The sequence below is a fragment of the Syngnathus scovelli genome, unplaced genomic scaffold, assembly GCF_024217435.2.
Source record: "Syngnathus scovelli strain Florida unplaced genomic scaffold, RoL_Ssco_1.2 HiC_scaffold_264, whole genome shotgun sequence".
Taxonomy (NCBI): domain Eukaryota; kingdom Metazoa; phylum Chordata; class Actinopteri; order Syngnathiformes; family Syngnathidae; genus Syngnathus; species Syngnathus scovelli.
The window spans coordinates 27,501-35,670 of record NW_026061356.1 but is presented as its reverse complement, the minus strand read 5'-3'; positions in this window follow the sequence as shown (position 1 = coordinate 35,670).

The following is an 8,170-nucleotide window of genomic DNA, read 5'->3' as shown; positions in this document are numbered from 1 at the left end:
CCCTGGAGGTCCGTTCAAGATTAACGAATATTTTCTAAGTGCCAACGGCTCTTGCGCCGAAAAGCGTCCGCCTCGGCTGGTTCCCGCGGTCGGACACAAAATGTGTCAATTCGGCCTCTCTGAGGTACCAGGGGTAGGCTTTATGTACTTGGTCCCCCCACTTAGTGTACTCATCACTTTACCCCCCTTTCGCAAAATATAGTCGGCACGTATGTGCAGAACTGTTTATTTTCATTTTAAAAATTGTCTAAGTGCCAGCGGAAGCTGTCACACGAACTGTCCGAGCTACCACGGTGCCCATCCCGGGCAGTGACGGCAAAAGGCCGATGTGTGTTTGATGGAAGTCTGAATAATTTCTAAGTGCCAACGGCTCAACCGCCGTAAAGTGTCCGCCTCGGCCGGTTCTCCCGGTCGGCCCGAACGAGCGAAAATTCGGCCTCTTTCCCTGGAGGTCCGGAACATTTTGGCGAATATTTTCTAAGTGCCAACGGGTGCTCCGCCGTAAAGTGTCCGCCTCGGCTGGTTCCCCCGGTCGGCCAGAACAAGTGAAAATTCGGCCTCTTCCCCTGGAGGTCCGGAACATTTTGGCGAATATTTCCTAAGTGCCAACGGCTGCTCCGCCGTAAAGTGTCCGCCTCGGCCGGTTCACCCGGTCGGCCAGAACAAGTGAAAATTCGGCCTCTTCCCCTGGAGGTCCGGAACATTTTGGCAAATATTTCCTAAGTGCCAACGGCTGCTCCGCCGTAAAGTGTCCGACTCGGCCGGTTCCCCCGGTCGGCCAGAACAAGTGAAAATCCGGCCTCTTCCCCTGGAAGTCCGGCCGAGTTAAGGCAAATATTTCCTAAGTGCCAACGGCTGTTCCGCCGTAAAGGGTCCGACTCGGCTGGTTCCCGATGTCGGCCAGAACAAGTGAAAAATCGGCCTCTTCCCCTGGAAGTCCGGCCGAGTTCGGCGAATATTTCCTAAGTGCCAACGGCTGTTCCGCCGTAAAGAGTCCGACTCGGCTGGTTCCCGATGTCGGCCAGAACAAGTGAAAATCCGGCCTCTTCCCCTGGAGGTCCGGAACATTTTGGCAAATATTTCCTAAGTGCCAACGGCTGCTCAGCCTTAAAGTGTCCGACTCGGCTGGTTCCCGATGTCGGCCAGAACAAGTGAAAATCCGGCCTCTTCCCCTGGAAGTCCGGCCGAGTTAAGGCGAATATTTCCTAAGTGCCAACGGCTGTTCCGCCGTAAAGAGTCCGACTCGGCTGGTTCCCGATGTCGGCCAGAACAAGTGAAAATCCGGCCTCTTCCCCTGGAAGTCCGGCCGAGTTAAGGCAAATATTTCCTAAGTGCCAACGGCTGTTCCGCCGTAAAGAGTCCGACTCGGCTGGTTCCCGATGTCGGCCAGAACAAGTGAAAATCCGGCCTCTTCCCCTGGAAGTCCGGCCGAGTTAAGGCGAATATTTCCTAAGTGCCAACGGCTGCTCAGCCTTAAAGTGTCCGACTCGGCTGGTTCCCGATGTCGGCCAGAACAAGTGAATATTCGGCCTCTTCCCCTGGAGGTCCGGAACATTTTGGCAAATATTTTCTAAGTGCTAACGGCTGTTGCGCCGTAACGTGTCCGACCCGGCTGGTTCTCCCGGTCGGCCCGAACGAGCGAAAATTCGGCCTCTTCCCCTGGAGGTCCGGAACATTTTGGCGAATATTTCCTAAGGGCCAACGGCTGCTCCGCCGTAAAGAGACCGACTCGGCTGGTTCCCGATGTCGGCCAGAACAAGTGAAAATTCGGCCTCTTCCCCTGGAGGTCAGTTGAAGTTTAACGAATATTTCCTAAGTGCCAACGGCTGCTCCGCCGTAAAGTGTCCGACTCGGCTGGTTCCCGATGTCGGCCAGAACAAGTGAATATTCGGCCTCTTCCCCTGGAGGTCCGGAACATTTTGGCAAATATTTCCTAAGTGCCAACGGCTGCTCCGCCGTAAAGAGTCCGACTCGGCTGGTTCCCGATTTCGGCCAGAACAAGTGAAAATTCGGCCTCTTCCCCTGGAAGTCCGGCCGAGTTCGGCGAATATTTCCTAAGTGCCAACGGCTCTTGCGCCGAAAAGCGTCCGACTCGGCTGGTTCCCGATGTCGGCCAGAACAAGTGAATATTCGGCCTCTTCCCCTGGAGGTCCGTTCAAGATTAACGAATATTTTCTAAGTGCCAACGGCTGCTCCGCCGTAAAGCGTCCGTCTCGGCTGGTTCCCGATGTCGGCCAGAACAAGTGGAAATTCGGCCTCTTCCCCTGGAAGTGCGGCCAAGTTTGGCGAATATTTCCTAAGTGCCAACGGCTGCTCCGCCGTAAAGCGTCCGACTCGGCTGGTTCCCGATGTCGGCCAGAACAAGTGAAAATTCGGCCTCTTCCCCTGGAGGTCCGTTCAAGTTTAACGAATATTTTCTAAGTGCCAACGGCTGCTCCGCCGTAAAGGGTCCGACTCGGCTGGTTCCCGATGTCGGCCAGAACAAGTGAAAATCCGGCCTCTTCCCCTGGAGGTCAGTTGAAGTTTAACGAATATTTTCTAAGTGCCAACGGCTGCTCCGCCGTAAAGCGTCCGACTCGGCTGGTTCCCGATGTCGGCCAGAACAAGTGAAAATTCGGCCTCTTCCCCTGGAGGTCAGTTGAAGTTTAACGAATATTTTCTAAGTGCCAACGGCTGCTCCGCCGTAAAGCGTCCGACTCGGCTGGTTCCCGATGTCGGCCAGAACAAGTGAAAATTCGGCCTCTTCCCCTGGAGGTCAGTTGAAGTTTAACGAATATTTTCTAAGTGCCAACGGCTGCTCCGCCGTAAAGCGTCCGACTCGGCTGGTTCCCGATGTCGACCAGAACAAGTGGAAATTCGGCCTCTTCCCCTGGAGGTCAGTTGAAGTTTAACGAATATTTTCTAAGTGCCAACGGCTGTTCCGCCGTAAAGAGTCCGACTCGGCTGGTTCCCGATGTCGGCCAGAACAAGTGAAAATTCGGCCTCTTCCCCTGGAGGTCCGTTCAAGATTAACGAATATTTTCTAAGTGCCAACGGCTCTTGCGCCGAAAAGCGTCCGCCTCGGCTGGTTCCCGCGGTCGGACACAAAATGTGTCAATTCGGCCTCTCTGAGGTACCAGGGGTAGGCTTTATGTACTTGGTCCCCCCACTTAGTGTACTCATCACTTTACCCCCCTTTCGCAAAATATAGTCGGCACGTATGTGCAGAACTGTTTATTTTCATTTTAAAAATTGTCTAAGTGCCAGCGGAAGCTGTCACACGAACTGTCCTAGCTACCACGGTGCCCATCCCGGGCAGTGACGGCAAAAGGCCGATGTGTGTTTATGGAAGTCTGAATAATTTCTAAGTGCCAACGGCTCAACCGCCGTAAAGTGTCCGCCTCGGCTGGTTCTCCCGGTCGGCCCGAACGAGCGAAAATTCGGCCTCTTCCCCTGGAGGTCCGGAACATTTTGGCGAATATTTTCAAAGTGCCAACGGCTGCTCCGCCGTAAAGTGTCCGCCTCGGCTGGTTCCCCCGGTCGGCCAGAACAAGTGAAAATTCGGCCTCTTCCCCTGGAGGTCCGGAACATTTTGGCGAATATTTTCAAAGTGCCAACGGCTGCTCCGCCGTAAAGTGTCCGCCTCGGCTGGTTCCCCCGGTCGGCCAGAACAAGTGAAAATTCGGCCTCTTCCCCTGGAGGTCCGGAACATTTTGGCGAATATTTCCTAAGTGCCAACGGCTGCTCCGCCGTAAAGTGTCCGACTCGGCTGGTTCCCCCGGTCGGCCAGAACAAGTGAAAAATCGGCCTCTTCCCCTGGAAGTCCGGCCGAGTTAAGGCAAATATTTCCTAAGTGCCAACGGCTGCTCAGCCTTAAAGGGTCCGACTCGGCTGGTTCCCGATGTCGGCCAGAACAAGTGAAAATCCGGCCTCTTCCCCTGGAAGTCCGGCCGAGTTAAGGCGAATATTTCCTAAGTGCCAACGGCTGCTCAGCCTTAAAGTGTCCGACTCGGCTGGTTCCCGATGTCGGCCAGAACAAGTGAATATTCGGCCTCTTCCCCTGGAGGTCCGGAACATTTTGGCAAATATTTCCTAAGTGCCAACGGCTGCTCCGCCGTAAAGTGTCCGACTCGGCTGGTTCCCGATGTCGGCCAGAACAAGTGAAAATCCGGCCTCTTCCCCTGGAAGTCCGGCCAAGTTCGGCGAATATTTCCTAAGTGCCAACGGCTGCTCCGCCGTAAAGAGACCGACTCGGCTGGTTCCCGATGTCGGCCAGAACAAGTGAAAATTCGGCCTCTTCCCCTGGAGGTCAGTTGAAGTTTAACGAATATTTCCTAAGTGCCAACGGCTGCTCCGCCGTAAAGTGTCCGACTCGGCTGGTTCCCGATGTCGGCCAGAACAAGTGAATATTCGGCCTCTTCCCCTGGAGGTCCGGAACATTTTGGCAAATATTTCCTAAGTGCCAACGGCTGCTCCGCCGTAAAGAGTCCGACTCGGCTGGTTCCCGATTTCGGCCAGAACAAGTGAAAATTCGGCCTCTTCCCCTGGAAGTCCGGCCGAGTTCGGCGAATATTTCCTAAGTGCCAACGGCTCTTGCGCCGAAAAGCGTCCGACTCGGCTGGTTCCCGATGTCGGCCAGAACAAGTGAATATTCGGCCTCTTCCCCTGGAGGTCCGTTCAAGATTAACGAATATTTTCTAAGTGCCAACGGCTGCTCCGCCGTAAAGCGTCCGTCTCGGCTGGTTCCCGATGTCGGCCAGAACAAGTGGAAATTCGGCCTCTTCCCCTGGAAGTGCGGCCAAGTTTGGCGAATATTTCCTAAGTGCCAACGGCTGCTCCGCCGTAAAGCGTCCGACTCGGCTGGTTCCCGATGTCGGCCAGAATAAGTGGAAATTCGGCCTCTTCCCCTGGAGGTCAGTTGAAGTTTAACGAATATTTTCTAAGTGCCAACGGCTGCTCCGCCGTAAAGCGTCCGACTCGGCTGGTTCCCGATGTCGGCCAGAACAAGTGAAAATTCGGCCTCTTCCCCTGGAAGTGCGGCCAAGTTAAGGCAAATATTTCCTAAGTGCCAACGGCTGTTCCGCCGTAAAGGGTCCGACTCGGCTGGTTCCCGATGTCGGCCAGAACAAGTGAAAATTCGGCCTCTTCCCCTGGAGGTCAGTTGAAGTTTAACGAATATTTTCTAAGTGCCAACGGCTGCTCCGCCGTAAAGCGTCCGACTCGGCTGGTTCCCGATGTCGGCCAGAACAAGTGAAAATTCGGCCTCTTCCCCTGGAGGTCCGTTCAAGTTTAACGAATATTTTCTAAGTGCCAACGGCTGCTCCGCCGTAAAGCGTCCGACTCGGCTGGTTCCCGATGTCGGCCAGAACAAGTGAAAATTCGGCCTCTTCCCCTGGAGGTCAGTTGAAGTTTAACGAATATTTTCTAAGTGCCAACGGCTGCTCCGCCGTAAAGCGTCCGACTCGGCTGGTTCCCGATGTCGGCCAGAACAAGTGAAAATTCGGCCTCTTCCCCTGGAGGTCAGTTGAAGTTTAACGAATATTTTCTAAGTGCCAACGGCTGCTCCGCCGTAAAGCGTCCGACTCGGCTGGTTCCCGATGTCGGCCAGAACAAGTGAAAATTCGGCCTCTTCCCCTGGAGGTCCGTTCAAGTTTGGGGAATATTTTCTAAGTGCCAACGGCTGCTCCGCCTTAAAGCGTCCGACTCGGCTGGTTCCCGATGTCGGCCAGAACAAGTGAAAATCCGGCCTCTTCCCCTGGAAGTCCGGCCGAGTTAAGGCAAATATTTCCTAAGTGCCAACGGCTGCTCAGCCTTAAAGGGCCCGACTCGGCTGGTTCCCGATGTCGGCCAGAAGAAGTGACAATTCGGCCTCTTCCCCTGGAGGTCTTTTCAAGTTTAACGAATATTTTCTGAGTGCCAACGGCTGCTCCGCCTTAAAGCGTCCGACTCGGCTGGTTCCCGATGTCGGCCAGAACAAGTGACAATTCGGCCTCTTCCCCTGGAGGTCCTTTCAAGTTTAACGAATATTTTCTAAGTGCCAACGGCTGCTCCGCCGTAAAGCGTCCGACTCGGCTGGTTCCCGATGTCGGCCAGAACAGGTGAAAATTCGGCCTCTTCCCCTGGAGGTCCGTTCAAGTTTGGCGAATATTTTCTAAGTGCCAACGGCTGCTCCGCCTTAAAGTGTCCGACTCGGCTGGTTCCCGATGTCGGGCAGAACAAGTGACAATTCGGCCTCTTCCCCTGGAAGTCCGGCCGAGTTTGGCGAATATTTTCTAAGTGCCAACGGCTGCTCCGCCGTAAAGAGTCCGACTCGGCTGGTTCCCGATGTCGGCCAGAAAAAGTGACAATTCGGCCTCTTCCCCTGGAGGTCCTTTGAAGTTTAGCGAATATTTTCTAAGTGCCAACGGCTCTTGCGCCGAAAAGCGTCCGCCTCGGCTGGTTCCCGCGGTCGGCCGTAATAGGCGAAAATTCGGCCTCTTCCCCTGGAGCGACCTCCAAATTTGGGCGAAATTTTTTCTAAGTGCCTAAAGGTACCAGGGGTTTGGGTACCAGGGGTGCATTACCAACTGGTCTTTTGTCAACCCATGTACTTTTTCTAGAGTACATGGGTTGGTCCCCCCACTTAGTGTACTCATCACTTTACCCCCCTTTCGCAAAATATAGTCAGAACGAGCATGGGGGACGCAATTGTTTTCCATGCAAATCAATTGGGCCTGGTCCGAGCGCTGGTAACGGCCGCCAGCAAGCGTCCCCTGCTCGGATAGCAGAACTGAAGAAGGCACGGCACTTCCAGAGAGAGAGAGAAAATTTTCTAAGTGCCACATTTCTCAAAAATTTTCAAAGTGCCACATCTCTCAAAAAATTTCTAAGTGCCACATCTCTCAAAAAATTTCTAAGTGCCACATCTCTCAAAAAATTTCTAAGTGCCACATCTCTCAAAAACTTTCAAAGTGCCACATCTCTGAAAAACTTTCTAAGTGCCACGTCTCTGAAAAATTTTCTAAGTGCCACGGCACGGCTGTGAAATATTCAAAGTCCTACAGGCATTGGCAGAATGCGCGGACGGCCGTCTGCTCCCGGCGGCCGCCGCGAAGCTACTACCCCCTCCCGGGGACGGCTGTCTGCTCCCGGCAGCCGTCCTTACCCCCCTCCCCCGTTTGCACCGCCTGAAGTTAGACCCGCCTTGGTAGGGCCCCCACCGGCCCCGGCTCGCCGGCGTTGGGTGGACGGTTCCTGCCCACTTGCGGGTCCCGGTCGCTTGGCAACCGACCGGGGAGGACCAGCCGCCTCCTTAAACACAGGCTGGAAGGGAAATCCGGTCAAGCTACGGAGGACCGGCCGCCTCCTTAAACACAGGCCGGAAGGGAAATCCGATCAAGCTACGGAGGACCGGTCGCCTCCCTAAACACAGGCCGGGCAAAAATCTGCGAATGGGCCCGTCAAGGGTAGTGGGTCATCCAAGGTGGGAGGTACCGGCCGCCTCCTTAAACACAGGCCGGGCAAAAATCTGCGAATGGGCCCGTCAAGGGTAGTGGGTCATCCAAGGTGGGAGGTACCGGCCGCCTCCTTAAACACAGGCCGGGCAAAAATCTGCGAATGGCCCGTCAAGGGTAGAAGGTCATCCAAGGAGGGAGGTACCGGCCGCCTCCTTAAACACAGGCCGGGCAAAAATCTGCGAATGGCCCGTCAAGGGTTGTTGGTCATCCAAGGAGGGAGGTACCGGCCGCCTCCTTAAACACAGGCCGGGCAAAAATCTGCGAATGGCCCGTCAAGGGTTGTTGGTCATCCAAGGAGGGAGGTACCGGCCGCCTCCTTAAACACAGGCCGGGCAAAAATCTGCGAACGGCCCGTCAAGGGTTCTGTCTCATCCAAGAAAGGGGTACCGGCCGCCTCAGAGGCCGGAGCGAAGGGGGCGAAAGGCTGTCGATGGGGAAGGATCGGGGCCACGGCTAATCTAGCGATGCCCGCGTCGGGCGGTCACTCCGACGAATGAGCGGGGCCGAATCCGGCGCGAGGCGGCCTTCAGGCACGTGGTTCGAGACGACCTCACCCGGCTCTAGCCCGGAGGATCGGAGGCAACGGCCGTCTCCTTAAGCTAAGGCCGGACGAAAATCTGCGGATGCGGTCCATCCAAGGCAGACGGAGGTACCGGCCGCCTCGGTAAACAATGCCCGGGCAAAAATCTGCGAAC